Genomic DNA, 15,201 nt, shown 5'->3' on the forward strand with positions numbered 1-15,201 from the left:
TCGGTTTCTTCGAAGTGTTTTGTCAATCTCGGGATCAATAACTAGCGGTGATGACCTGTTAGATCTTCTAGTATGTATACACCTATAGGTACCTGCACACTAACACAACCAGCGTAAACCCAAAAATAACAAACAAAAACTACTAAAGCTAGCACAAGTTGCGCACTACTCCCCGGAAACGGCGCCAAAATTTGACGTGAGGTCGAAGACTCACTTAAAAATAAACCAAATACAACTAAATAGATAGTGGTAAGTGGGTATCGAACACAGGGAGTTTGTGTAAAATGCGTTATTGAGTAGCTATAAAATTAATCTAAATTAATCTAAGTGAAAAAGTAAATTCAAGGATCTGGTTGTTTTGATTAACGAAAAGAACTGAAAGCAATTTAAAAAGTTTTAAATCGATATGAGAAAATATGTCCTCCCTCGGTTTCAGGTTTCCATGAATGTTATGGTTAATGTTTAACTGAGATGAACAATAGACAAAGTTCATGTTTATGTAAACGATTGCGATAATTGAAAATCAAGTACTTGGATTATATAACGCAAGGTGATCACTCAAAAACCAATTACTTTATCCAACCCTAAATCCCTCCCGATTAATCTCGATTACATACAAAACCAAGAATTAATTGTTTAGAACACAAAATCGATAAACTAACAAACTATCAACCAATACATAAACACCATAATATTGAAATCAATAAGATCAAATATTATCTCAGAAATTGTCTAAACATTCAACCAAACAAACATAAGAAACCTTACAATCCGAGGGAAAATATAAAGGAATTTAGCCGAGCATGATTCGGTTCGTCATCCCTTCGATTATGATTGTCATACAAATTGAAAACAAGTGTTTTATGATTACCACACTCACAATTGATCAAAAAGATCTCAAAATCGCCCTAGGGTCGTTCTTAGATGAAAAGATATGTTAAAGATCTCAAAAGCCGTCCAAAAATACATGTTAAATGGCAGTTACAATTTCCAGCGTAGCCTCCAGCGTAAGCTACGGTGGCCACCGTAGCTTACGGTGGCTTCAAAGAAGCTGACGGTGGCTGGAAACTGCCTTACGACAGCTATAAATCTCCAACCCCACTGTAGCTTACGGTGGGTACCGTAAGCTACGGTGGTCTTCGCCACCAATTTCTTGATTTCTTGATATTTTCTTCGTTCCACGTCCGTTTTTGCCACCGTTTTCGCCTACGTTCTCGTAATTCCATCATCTAGCTTTTCATACCTGCCATTACACGAGTAAACGTAGTTATCCAATTCAACAAGATAAACCAATTAAACACATGAATATTAACGGACTTAAACCACTTAAGGGTTATCCCATGGACCACTCGTCACATTCCCATCAAAATACATCTTTTTTTGACATTACTTCATTAAGAGGTGACGTTTATGAAAAAATCGTTTATGAATGTTTATAAAATATGTTGAAGGTTAATTCGTAGTCTCTATTGATGTCTAAGATATAACTTAAATAACTTAAACGTAACTCCTACCTTAGAACAGATATTCGGAATGATTATAATAAGAAAAGAGACTTGACGGGTAGAATCTTGTTCTAACTCGCTTATACGATTGATAACTTGTTTATAACTTCTAAACTTGCACAAACTTCGAGAAAATGGAATGTCTGCTTGGCACGGCAATCAGGCACGTTATACTAGGTTAAGTGTGTGTGAAATGATGGCGTTTTGGGATGAATGAGGCTCAATCCCGCAACCTATTATTTATAGGTAAAATTTGCGCCCAATCGCGATACGCGATGGAGTGCATAGACGGCCGTCGCGTATCACAGCGCCTTAATTTATGATAGAGTGCCACGTGGTAACACGTGGTTGGACACGTGTTCCGGTTACTTAACGTGGTCATCGTATTACGCGATGGTCCTATAGGTTTGAGCCATCGCGTATCGCTACGCCGCCTAATTATTGAACTGTGTGCAAGTCCATCGCTATACGCGATGGGCTTTATGGTTACCCCGTCGCGTATCGCGATATATATGAAATTTCAGATTTTTCATTTTAAGTCCCTAGAATTATAGTTAGCTATTTTTGGCTAAATTCTATGAGGGTATTTTATGCGATGTTACAACGGTATTGGTAGCACCGACGAAGACAATGGTGGTTGTAGTGACGATGGTGGTGGTTGGGATGGTTAAGCGGTGGTGGTGGTGGTAGCATTGGTGGTTAGGAGGTGCTGGCATTGGTAGGGTGGAAACGATTGTGGTTGTGGTGAGGTGGTGGTGGCAGAGGTCAAGTGGCGGCTATGGAGGTGGTTGCATTGGTGGTCAGGTGGTGATGGCGATGGTAGGGTGACAACGACAGTGTTGGCGTTGAGGTGGTGGCGGCAATGGTGGTCAGCAACAACATTGATGGTGGCGGTGGTGGACAGGAGGTTGCAACAATGATTGTGGTAGCTGTGGCGACGATGGTGGTGGCGGTGGTAGCGCTGGTGTGAGTGGTGGTGGCGGAGATGGTGGTGGCGGCAACGAAAGTCATGGGTAGGCGGTGGCGATGGTAGTGGTAATTAGGTGGCGGGGGTGGTGGTTTTTTTGTTAGATGGTGTTGTTGATAAAGTAGGGTGAAAGATGAATGCAATGAAAAAAAAAGATATAAGACGAGTGGTGGGAATGAATGAATTTGATGGAATGGGATTCCACGTGTAATCGTTGATTTCATTCCATTGATCAACCAAACACCACTTTTTCATTCTCTCAGAATGAGTCATTCCACTCCCCTTGTCATTCTTGAATACCAAACGTTAGCTTAGAGTTAGCAAATAAAGATGAAACGGAAAAGAGTGAAGGTGACCTCATGTTTATACAAGAATTGAAGGAGTTAAATAAAAAGATTTTTAATGCAAAACTTAACTGGTGGGGGGTTATTGACAAAGCTTTAAAAAAATTCATCTTTTAAAAACTAACATTTAGTAGAAAAATAGTGACATAATTAAATAAAATAATGTACTTTGATTATGGTTAAATAATGTTGTTTAGGTGACATTTGAATAAGGAAAAAAAATCATATGTCTAATATTCTGTATAATGAATACCATAGGTAGTGATATAAAATTTCATAGTTTAATTAATCGATTAATAGATAGAATTGCCCCGAACACAAACAAACAAGCATTAAAATATGGAAAATTGACGAATGTCACAGCGCTACTGTTTTAGTCGATTCATGAGGAACATATTCTTCAAATCAGTAATTTTAAATTAGCGAAAGAGATACGGGATCCCATAAAGTCAAAAAATGAAGGCGCAAAATGTGTGAAGGAAGCTATACGTCATACACTAATTTGTGAATTTAATGGTTTGATAATGAAAGAAAGTGAAACCATTGACGAGTATGCCTCGAGATTGACCGCGATCTATTCTAAAGCAGCCACACTTGAACAACCGTATGAAAACAATAAGTTAGTTCAAAAGTTTTTCGCAAGCCTACCTAGTCGTTCATTTAAGTTGTAGCATCCCTCGAGCAGGTGTTAAACCTTAAAAAAATCACTTTCAGGATGCGTTTGGGAGGTTGAAGGCTTATGAGAAGCTTATCAAAGGAAACATGCCACAGTCAGAAGACGGTCAACATAAACTTTGTTTAATAATTATGAATCCTCTTTAAGTTCGTGACAGTTTTCACACAAATCAAGTAGGGGATGTAGATAAGGTTCAAATCGAGGACGTGGTGGTGGATTTGACAATCAAAATCGTGGCTCACAAGAAGGGTCCAATGAAGGGGAAAAACAAAAGGGTAAAAATGTCACACCCCAACCAAAACAGCGGAACATGTCGGGACGGGATTATGATTGCTCAATGCACATGACAATATTAATGTGGCATTATTTAAACAACTCATTCATTTCATTCAACTTCAAATACAACACATCTTGTTCATACAAATAAAACAAAGTACAAGGAAATAAATAATTCATTTAACTAATAACCTAAACGGTCCAAAATAAGATAACTTCTTCAAATCTTCAATCAACCAATTATCAAACCTGTAGCATTGCATAAAATATATTTTGTCAACACAAATTTTGGTGAGAAATTCCATGGTTTTGTGTGTATATATATATATAATACAAGGCAAAAATTCACAACTCATATGTGAAACGGTAAATAAAAGCGACAATTGAGGTATATAAATCATAAATAAATGATGCTCGTTTCCAATAGGTAAAATTACCAAATTACAAGGAGGATCTTATGTTCATACTTATTAAGGATGAGAATGAGGCCAACCAACAAAAACAATAAACCTTTAGCAATTAATCATATGAGATATATAGCACACAGTCGGGCAATTATTCTAAGCAACACATACCCTAGAGTTTGTGGTTTGAGGATCTAAGTCTTAAATCGTTTTTGTTTGAGTAAGTATGAAAGCTACCCTCAAAGTATAAAGGAGAAAACGAGGATGAAATTACTCACTTGGAAAAAGTGACGTTGATGAAGAAAAAACTTAAAATTAATCCTCAAGTAAGCGAGCCCAACGGTTCTGTTTAACACGCATGTCCTAGATTGAATGACCTTGAGTTAATATTGAGTCTTGAAGATAAATGGTATAATAGTTCACAAAACAAGGCTTGGGTTTTCGGGAATTTTAAGTTTTATTTCACAAAATGCGGTTAAATAAAGTAAGCATAGATGAAATGAGATTCACATGAGACCGGGTCTTTGATGTTTAGTTTTATTCAACCTTTGTTAAGTTTTCATCGGGGAGTTGGTTTAGTGCAAGTGTGCATTATCCCGCTAATGTAAGCATCAAGTCTAACTTTTAAATGTTTTTTCGGTTAGTCGGTTCATGACTTGATAAAGTGACAACTCTAAATCCAACCTACTTCAATAAAATCAGTAGCTTAAACAAGTTTGAGGATTTTTTTAATTAAAGCCCTAAATTCGAGTTTAAGCGAGTCTACATCGGCCCGATCTTGGTATAAAGCCAAGTTTGGTTCCAACACACTATAAACTTAGAAATATAAATAATATGAAATGAAACATAAGTTAAAAAGGTTAGGAAATATTTTTGGTGGTTTGAACGGTGACCAGCTCGTTAAAACGAGAAGTACAATTTCACTCGGTTTTTACCCGAAACTTGGTTTAAGCCAATATTTATTCCAACACTTCCAAAATCATAAGTAATATGAGTAATATAAATTAAAATATAACTAAAAATTGGTTGAACTTTTGGTGGTTAAACGTTGACTAACACGTTAAGACGAGTGTTTATTTTACTCGATTTTATCTGAAACTTAGGTTCATGCCAAGATTTGTTCTAAAACTTCCATATCAACCATATAATAACTAAAATACAAAGAAAAACTCATATTAAAGTGTTTAATGCAATATGGTTGCTCAAAACTTAATTAAAGTGCATAAACGAGTGTTCGCTTTTGGTTCGGTCCTTGACTCGGAATGAGACTGAGCATTTCCACCACATGTCCAACCCCATAGAACTAAAATAAAGTAAAATTTTTAGATTTAAACTCAAATAGAAGGTTAAACAAGTAAACTTTTCGAAAGCGTTCCAAACGGGCCTAAATTACATAAATATGTGTTTGAAGGTTCAAAAACCTTAAATAAGGATGAAAATGGTTTTCTTGAGATAAAATAACTTAGAACAACTGAAAAATATCAAAAACATTTACCCAAAACGGATTGAAAAGCAAGCTTCGGTTCCATTGACTTTTTAAGTCAAACTTAAACAAAACTAGCTAGAACAACTTGCAAGTTCAAACAATTTGGGAGAAGAAGGAGAAGATCAGCACGTGAAATGGCTAATATTTATGGGGTATTTATAGGAAAATATTAGGTTTTGAGGCAAGGGAGCACGAATATGTCTGGTGCATAAACATGTGCACTTTGATTCTTTCGTTTAAATGGTTTTTGAATTAAATAAATTATTTCCAAAGATAAACACATGTTTGGAAGGTTCTAGAATAATTACGGGTTGAGTCTTGGTCGGTTTGGATGGTTAAACACGAGTTCGAGGCTTAAATGATCGAAAACCAACAAAAAAATAATTATGCTGAGCTACGCGGAGAGCTGAGGCCAGCCTTACGCGCGGCGCGGGGTGGGGTTTTTTTGGCCAAATTTTAATTTTTTGGCAATTTTGGTCCCTGAAATTCGTTTTAGGTCATCTTGAGCATAAATAAGTGTTTTAAACATCGTTAAAGACTTTGGAACGAAATGAAAAACATGAAACATGATTACAACATAAAATTCATTATTTTATTGATATCAAAGGATCCAAAAGGTAAAACAAGTTAGGTTTACAACATAATTACGAATATAAACGCGAACCGAAAATGATGAATTTCACAAAAAAAAAAGGATTACTCGAAAGTTCACTGCTTTTGTTGTGATAAATTTAGTCACTTCATTTCGAGGTGTCTAAAACAGAAGAAATATAATTAAGCAAACTTGGCCAACACAAATGAAGAAGACACTTCCTTTATATGGTGTAGTGTGCTTAAGAAAAAGTATATTTGAATGAACGGATGGATGAGGGTGGTTCAGATGAACAAGACTTATGGTATTCGGATAACGGAGCACGCTACCATATAACCGGTAATATATCTTTTTCTCATAATTAAATAAGTGTGTTGATGGCAGAGTTAAATTCGGAGACGGATCTTTTGTTGATATTTGCTGGAAAAGGTTGATATCGCTAGTGAGTTAATTGGGGGATCAAAAGTTATTAACTGACATTTATTGTATTCGTAGTTTATAAAGTAATATTATTGGTCTTGAGCAAGAAACGGAAAATGGTTGTGATATTCGTATGAAAAAAGTTTACTTGTTGATGTATGATGATCAAGGAAAAATTTTGATGAGATTACTCGATCCACGAATCGTCTTTATATGATTAAATAAAAGGCGAGGAAACCCGTATGTTTACAAGCCTGGATTGATAATGAGAACTGGCTTTGGCATGCAAGACTAGGACACCTAAATTCGAGTCTATGAAACAAATAATGAAATATAATACGGTCGTTGGAATGCTGAAAGTTGATCATGAAAATCAAATATGTGACCCGTGGTTAGTCGGGTTTCGAACGAGGAAATTGTTTCTGAAGTCAGCGACTTTCACAACAACACAAGCCTTGGAACTAATTCATAGAGACTAAATCTTGATTTTTTGAAACCCATATATGGGTTTTGATTTAAAAAAGAAGAGGTTAAAATTTTAATTTATAAAACTGATCTTGATCTCCTAATTAGCCACTCTGGAGTTCTGAAGTTTCATACCCCGAAACCTTACGTATAGTCGAAGTGCTACCCATTTTAGGTAGTTATTTTTAAGTCATTTTAATAAATAGCTTAGATCAAAGTCGAAGGTATACTTAAACCTTGGAAAGTTATTATTGTCACACCCCAACCTAAGGCGTAAATGTCGGGGCGTGATCTGATTGCTCACAACTCTCAAGGTACTATCATGCAATATTCAAAAGTGGCAATATCTATTTAATTAGATTAAATGATTCAAATAATTCAAGTACATAGTACAAAATCCATAATCATGCAACAATACAACTTATATCACAAATGATCTTGATTAAAAATTTTTCTAACTTAATTTTTTCACCATGTCTTCACCAACTCTTGCAGCTAGTTCAAACAATAACCTGCATATGCGTATAAAATAGAAAGGTTTGTCAACAACACATGTTGAGTGAGTAAAGCACCAGTTTAAGACACAACGGTAATAATATATAATAAAAAAAGAAAGATACAAACTGTTCCTGTGAGAATAAACAATTAAACCATAGAATATAAACAATCAATCAAACCATAAAGAAATGGCTCAACCAATTCCATATAAATGGACATTGGCTACCAAGCAAGGACTAAACCGTTGCCATAAAAATAAACATCGATTACCAAAGATAGTCGTATGATCATACTATAAATGAGGAATTCTCCAAAATGCGTTCGAATAAAGCAAGTAAGCAAATAGTAAGTTAGACAAACTGATATACACACAAGGATAAACAGTTACGGTTTAATACCATATAATATAAAAATAGCTAGTTATGCATATGTCCCCAAAACGGTAAAAAAAAATGAGTTAAAAGGGGAGTGAGATACTCACCTTAGCATTTAAGCTAGAGATAAACGAATACGGTAAGAACGGTAGCAAACAAAAGTCATGCTCTTCGGAAAATACCGACGAGAAATCCTAAGTAATAAATAATTGCGGAATAAATACGGATGAATAAAGAATCTAAAACTACAAAGAGGTTGTTGGGCTAGTATTAGTATGGTTTGAACATAGTTTTGGGCTTATATTGTAAACCGAGATCTCTTGGATCTCGGTGGGCTTTTGGATTGTTTTGGGCTTTGGGGTTGTTTTGGGCTTTGGTGTAGTGCCTATATAAACTATGTATCTAGGTTTATCTTAGGTTCGTCGTTCATAACATAGTGAACGTGATATCGGTGTAACTATTGTGCTTAAGCACCAGACGTAATATACGTGTGTTTTGAAATAGTTTGTTTGCGTTCTTCGTGTGTTTGATTGCTTAACATTGAATTATCTCTTGTTAGTTTCCGCATAACAACGAGATCGTTTGATATCACATTGAAATATCCGTTTAATTAACTTCAATTGGTATCAGAGCCTATTGAATTATTCTTGGCTCGGTTAAGGTGATATCATTGATTCAATAAGTGATTTTTGGTTCTTAAGTGTTTGAAGATTTCTAGAAATTGAAGAACAGTTGTTCTTCGTGTTCTTCGGGGTTGTTGAGATAACTTGGTGAAGGATTTGATTTGATTTAGGGCTTAAATTCAAATCCCAGAGTTTTGGGGATGTACTTTGTTACCAAAGATACATGGTCAAAGCCTCCTTGGGATTCTTGGAAGTTCTCAGGAAGATTTCATTGTTTTTGGCCAAAATCTTGTTGTTTTTGGTGAAACGTGTGTGTTCTCGGCAGAATTCAGGGACTTTCGGTGATTTTGGATAGTTCTCGATCAAAGTTTATTGTTCCCTATTGACTTTTGGTTTGACTTTTGGTTGTTCTTGGTTAACTAAATGAGTTTTCGGTTGTTGGAACCTAGGAAATCAATCTATAACTATAACAGATCTCGGATCTGTGTTAATACGATTAATACCTTAACTCGGATCTAGCTCATAATTACGTATGATTGTATGTTGTATATGTATATTATCAGTAATTGTAGTTTATAATATTAAAGTGTATATGAAGATTGAGAGAGAGTAATTGGACAGCACTTCGTTAATTATCTCAAAACTTAAAATAAACGTGAACAGGGGTTCACTATAAATAGAGGATGGAACTGATTCGTTACACAAGCTGTAATGAATCAGCTTCCATTTCATTACACACATTCAACTTCAATAAACATAGCGAATCACCCTCTGATTCGTTAACATCCCCTAACAAATCAAGAGGGAATAACTTAAGCCTTAGTTCGCTAAACAACAATAGCGAACTAGATATTATATATAACGAACTAAACATATAAATACTTGTTTATTACATTAAAACAAAAGACAAATACGTTAACGATAAATACAAAGACTCGAGACGTAAAACCGTGCACTAACAGACACCCCCTCGTCTTGAGCTCTTTGTCTTTAAATTACTTGAAGCGCTTGGACTGCCAGTCTCTACAACTATGAATTCCGTTTTCATAACAAACACGCATAACGCATTGGATTTGCATAGCTAGGTCATAGTCTTCATTGCGCTCTATCAGAATCTGATTCTTGTGTAGCACATCATTGTCAGTCTCGGTTAAATTCACCAACCACATTGGGTCGATAATCTTAATCAACTCAGTCTTCAAACCCTTTCCCAACACAATGACGGCCTCGCCGGTTTTGTTGTCATAGTACCAGCGGTTGAAAGATACCTTAATGTGTTGGTTCATCAATTTCACCGGCACACGCTTCATAGTCTTCGGCGGTTTTACCTTAAGAACCAAACTTCTTCCAACCTGTTTTTGGGTCAATCTCATTGAGACGCTTGCGAATTGGAATCTGTGGTTTGAAAATTTTTAACCTGTGGTTCACTTCAAACAACAGGTGTTGGTGAAACCAAATTGCCTGCTTATTCCCGCCCCGATTAATAAACGTATGATATGCCAAAGTGAGCACATCCCATCTCGGTAACGAGAGAAGGTCAGACATCCTTTCGTAATACTGGACGCCCTTCTCCCATTTCACAATGCATACCTTTAATTCAGAATCATAAAGCCAAGAAACGATGTCACCTTGTACTTTTGACACGGCCTTAAAGGTGGTCTTTTGATTAGCTTTGGCGCGTGCAATGGCTTCTCGTGATTCTTTATCGACATACCTGTGTGCATTGATAATCTTACCAATCTTGTTGGATTGATGAGCAAACCAGCTATGAATGTCAGTCCAGGATGGATCAATCTTTGGATCAAATCTTCTGTCAACAAAGTCATCAACTTGTTTACCCTTAGATGTCTTTTCGAGATGATCTTCTGCTTATTTTACCATCTTCTCATTAAACAGTGGAGCACCTTGATCAACATTTGTGTGTTGAAACAAGTCAGGATACTCCTCAGCAGTCACATATTCCATCTTAATTATCTCACCATCATAAATAAAATTCTTATTCATTACAAATGATGGATCATCTGTTATACCTTCCTCATTCAACACCTCGATGTCAGGCTCTGTCTCTAACACTGTTAATTGTTCATTATTTAACCCAAGCAGTATGGAAATCTGCTCTCGTGTCAGAGATCTGTCAACAAACTCACCAACTTCAATCTCGTCCCTGTTCACCACACTTCTCACCACCCCCGATCTATCCATAAATATCACAGTGTTGGCTTCAATCATTTCAATTGGTTTGGCAGCTGTTGAGTCGTTATATACAACAATCTGCTTACTCGAATCATCACCGCCACTTGTACCAGTACCGAAAGATGAGCCGTGCGCTTGTTTAGGCTCACTACCTGCACCAGACTCGTCAGGATCTTGATCATCATTCTTGAGTTTTTTTAAAGCATCTTCTTTGCAAGTCAACTGCAAGATTAGATCTTCTTGTTCCTTTATCTTCACCCCCTGAGACTCAACAATCGCACGCAGCTCTTTAGTCTCTTTTTGACAGAATGAAATATAACTCATCATTCGTCATTGATTCTCCAATAAACGTTCTTGCATTTGACGGTCGGCAGACATTTGATTTTCATACAGATGAAGAAGATTTAACAACATATCTGTCTGACGGTTCGGTGGCATGTTGTACAGTGATGGATGAACTGGTTGGATTGGACCTTGAGGCCGAGTAATTCTCATGAATGAGAGATTACTAGGAGGGGGAGGCCTCACAGACGTTGTTGGTGGAAATGTAGCCACTGTAGCAGTTGTCAAAGGTATTTCAGTTAAAGTTGATTGAGGAATCATACCCAATTGCACATGTAGAATCATCGTCGTTGTCAAAGTCATCTCCGGAGTGCTAGTTGTAAGCGGCACTACCGGGCGTTGAGGCATTGTTTGACGAGGTGACGGCACACCGATGATTACACCAGCCCCAGCTGAAACACGTCTCTTCTTAGAAGGTTCACTAGTTGCCACTTCCTTGCCTTTCTCTTTCTTTCTCGTTGAGCTGCAATAGTGGCAGCGAATGCAGCTTCAACTGCGGCCTGTTGCTCTCTAAGAGCTGCATCACCATTACCACCATTTTCACCTTCATTACCACCATCATCTCCATCATCACCATCGTTCCCACCTTCTCATCCCTCACGCTCGGAATCCGAGTCATCATGGATCCAGCGATCCTCGGGAGGACATACATAATCAAGATTAATGATATGACCAATCATTCGTTTGTCCTGTGGCCTTCCCTTTCGATAATCGTCATTCTACGCACTATGTCAGCCATCATGTGTGCTAAGTCAAGCACATCATTCACCAATGTTTGATCAATTACCAAATCTGGAATAAGGTCGTGAATTATCAACTGTAGAAATCGAGGATACATCAAAAATTTCTTCTTCTGATCCGTCTGCTGAACTTGTTCTGTCAGATGATCGAATACCAGCTCGGAGTAGTTAAATGGCTTGTTGAGAATAAGTGCAACAAAAGCCGATTGTACATTGCTTCCGCATTGGTCAAAACCACCACGACAACCACTCATACAATGAATCAAGACATGTAGAAGATACTTGTATGGTGGGCATAAACCATTTTTGTTCAGCATAGATTCATCAATATTTCCACTGTAACGTAAACGAGTGAACAGACCCTTGATCAGTTGTTTGTCAAAATCACTTGGATAGTCATCATTGTCATCAAAACGAAGCACACGGCGAACCACTTCCACATCAATTATAATATTAGTTCGATTTATTGTGGCTCGAATGTGTTTTTCCTCCTCAACATACTCAGTAGTATCCCAAAACTGCCTAATAATACTTAGATAAACTTTATGTTGAGCAGTGATTGCATAATGTATCACCGAGTGTCTTAAGAATGCCAACATGGCTCCATACGTAGCAACATCAGCAACATCTTGATCAACATAAGCACAGATGTTATGTTTCTTATCAAACGGTAAAAAAATAACATCATCCTGCTATTCTTGAGGTGGTTGTTCATGTTGCCCTTGATCAGCAACTGATGGTTCTTGATTCAATTGATCAGCCATTTTTCTGAATAGAAGTTAAGCCAGTATAAGTAATGGGGTGATATAAATAGCATGTATATATATAACTATTTATTTCTAGATGGTGTGTTTAACTTTATTTGTCGTGTGTAAGCAATATATTTACGCGTTTAGATGGTTGGAATAATTTATTAAAATTCAAAAGGTAATTAATTTTAATTAAATCAATAAGGTAATGTCATTCGTATGATAATCACCCTGATTCGTTACCAATCTGTAACGAATCAAGTGATTCGTTATCATGTAAATAAGTTAACGAATTAGACTAAGCGAATTAACTATAAATATTAATGAACTAAAGTCTAGTTCGTTACAGATTTGGCGAATCCGTATTTGATTCGTTGAGAAAGTGATTCGTTGAGCTAGTTCGTGTATTTTCTTAACGAATTGAACACGAGGCAGTTTCAATTCGCTAAGGTTAACGAATGGTCAATAATTTAGACTTGATCTTTGACTCACATAGTCAAGGTCAAAATTAATATGAACCCCAAAAGTCAACAACACAAACCCAGCTTCAATTAATCCATAACTATCATCGGATAACTGAAACATTATGTGTAGTGATCTCGGAAACATATTACTAAACACATGATATTAAGATTGAGGCTCAAGACCAAGAAATAAATTAGGTGGACCAGAGTATAAAAACTCTGAAACTATAAACACTCAATCGACCCGGCAAACAAGAATCATACTTCGATTAAAGTCTACCAAGGGTATCGGAATCGCATTCCGATCACAAATGATTATATATCAACTACATAAACACCGTATATCATAAATAAATCAGGGTTTTGAACTCGGAAAACCCTTAAAACAGAAATATACATAATTAGTCTATTCAAATAACACCATTTTTGACGAAAATGACATAGTATGATCGTCTATACCTTAGCAACACAATGATATACTTGAAAGTTCGAAAATCGAAGGTCGAAAAATTCAGAGAAAAATTTGAAAAGGGTTGCTTTAGGTATAAGGAAGATGGTGAATAGTGAAAGGACGGTTCGTGTTTTTGTCTTATATAACCTTACACGCTATCCAAGGTACGAAGCAAGAGATTCGTTTGAAAATTTAAATAACGAATCACCCAATTCGTTACCCTTATGTTATTGCGTGACTTAACGAATTAACTTAAAATGTGTCTTGATTCGTTAAATATGTATAACGACTTAGAACTGATTCGTTACAGAGTGCGGAAGCGAAATAGAATAGCGAACTGGAAAGTAGTTCGCTAGAAACCATCTAATTCGTTATCGATACTTAACGAATTAAGAGTTATTTAATTTTAACTTAAATAATTAAATGAATTAAATAAAGAATTTATTAGATATTATCCAATAAATAAATAAATTTAACTTAAAAGAATTATCGAGAACCTTTTATCCCGATAATTAAATATTTAAAAAAAACGTTTCTCATTCTCGAAACATATAAATATGATTAAATAAATTATAAAAATGAAAAATAAAATAATTTTGGAATTTTATAAAAAAAAAAAAAGAATGTATATACATGAAAAATATCCGAAACTTAACAAATTTAATGTAAATTTTTTTTTCATTTTTTTTATCTCAAAAACAGTACATATTTTTGTATTTTTGTTGAGTTTGAGCAGAGAATCATATTGACCAAATTGCCCTTCCATCACAGTTTTATATTTCAACGATATTATGACTGGCGTTAAGTCGGTCATTGGTATTGTTGTCCACTTAAATCTAATAACAAACTTTCAAGTGTTTTTGTGATATGATTAACGGTTCAATTAAAGCACAGAATATCAGAAACTATTAGCCTCTAATCTCGGTTCAAGCTTAATTTGATTTTTGCCATATCACCCCAACTTGACTTAAACCATTATATTGTTGATCAAAATTTTATTTTAAAGAAATTTATGAGCAATGCATTGATTTTTTGTTACTGTGAGTGAATATGCACGAGTCCATCTATCGGCTTACATACATTGTATCCCCTAGGGTCCATTTCTTAATGGTATTAAGACGCACGCAAGGGAGGAACCATGTATGACTAACAGCGGATTTTGATCAAGTCAGTAATTTGGAAATTTGTACGAAGTACAACAGTGATCAAGTTTAATGACTTTGGGTTTGCTCTAAAAGCGAGTGAAATATTCATGCGTATGAATACCCAGATGATTAAGCCGCATAAAGACTCACAGTGTCCAGAACCTCAAAGCTTGTTATTTGCTTTGCTTTATTTTTTTGGTTGATCAAACAAGTATAAGGCTTGAGTATGACAGGTTATTACATTTCTGCCATCCTCACCGAGACTTTTCTAGAGACTAACACCTCTTTCAATTTGGTGTTTCTTTATGTTTATATCACATACTTTACTCTACTTGGTTGTTTTAAGACCTACTAATGCACCAATGCAATTACGCACACAGTCTTTTAAGCTTACTTCTTGCTGGACTTGGAGTCAAGATAATCAATGTACTATCATTTTCTCTTTTTGCTTCATAAACTCAAAATTTTGAGGAACATAAAAACTAAA

The sequence above is a fragment of the Bidens hawaiensis genome, unplaced genomic scaffold, assembly GCF_021521415.1.
Source record: "Bidens hawaiensis isolate Kalapana, Puna unplaced genomic scaffold, B.hawaiensis_p1.1 tig00000326_1, whole genome shotgun sequence".
Taxonomy (NCBI): Eukaryota; Viridiplantae; Streptophyta; class Magnoliopsida; order Asterales; family Asteraceae; genus Bidens; species Bidens hawaiensis.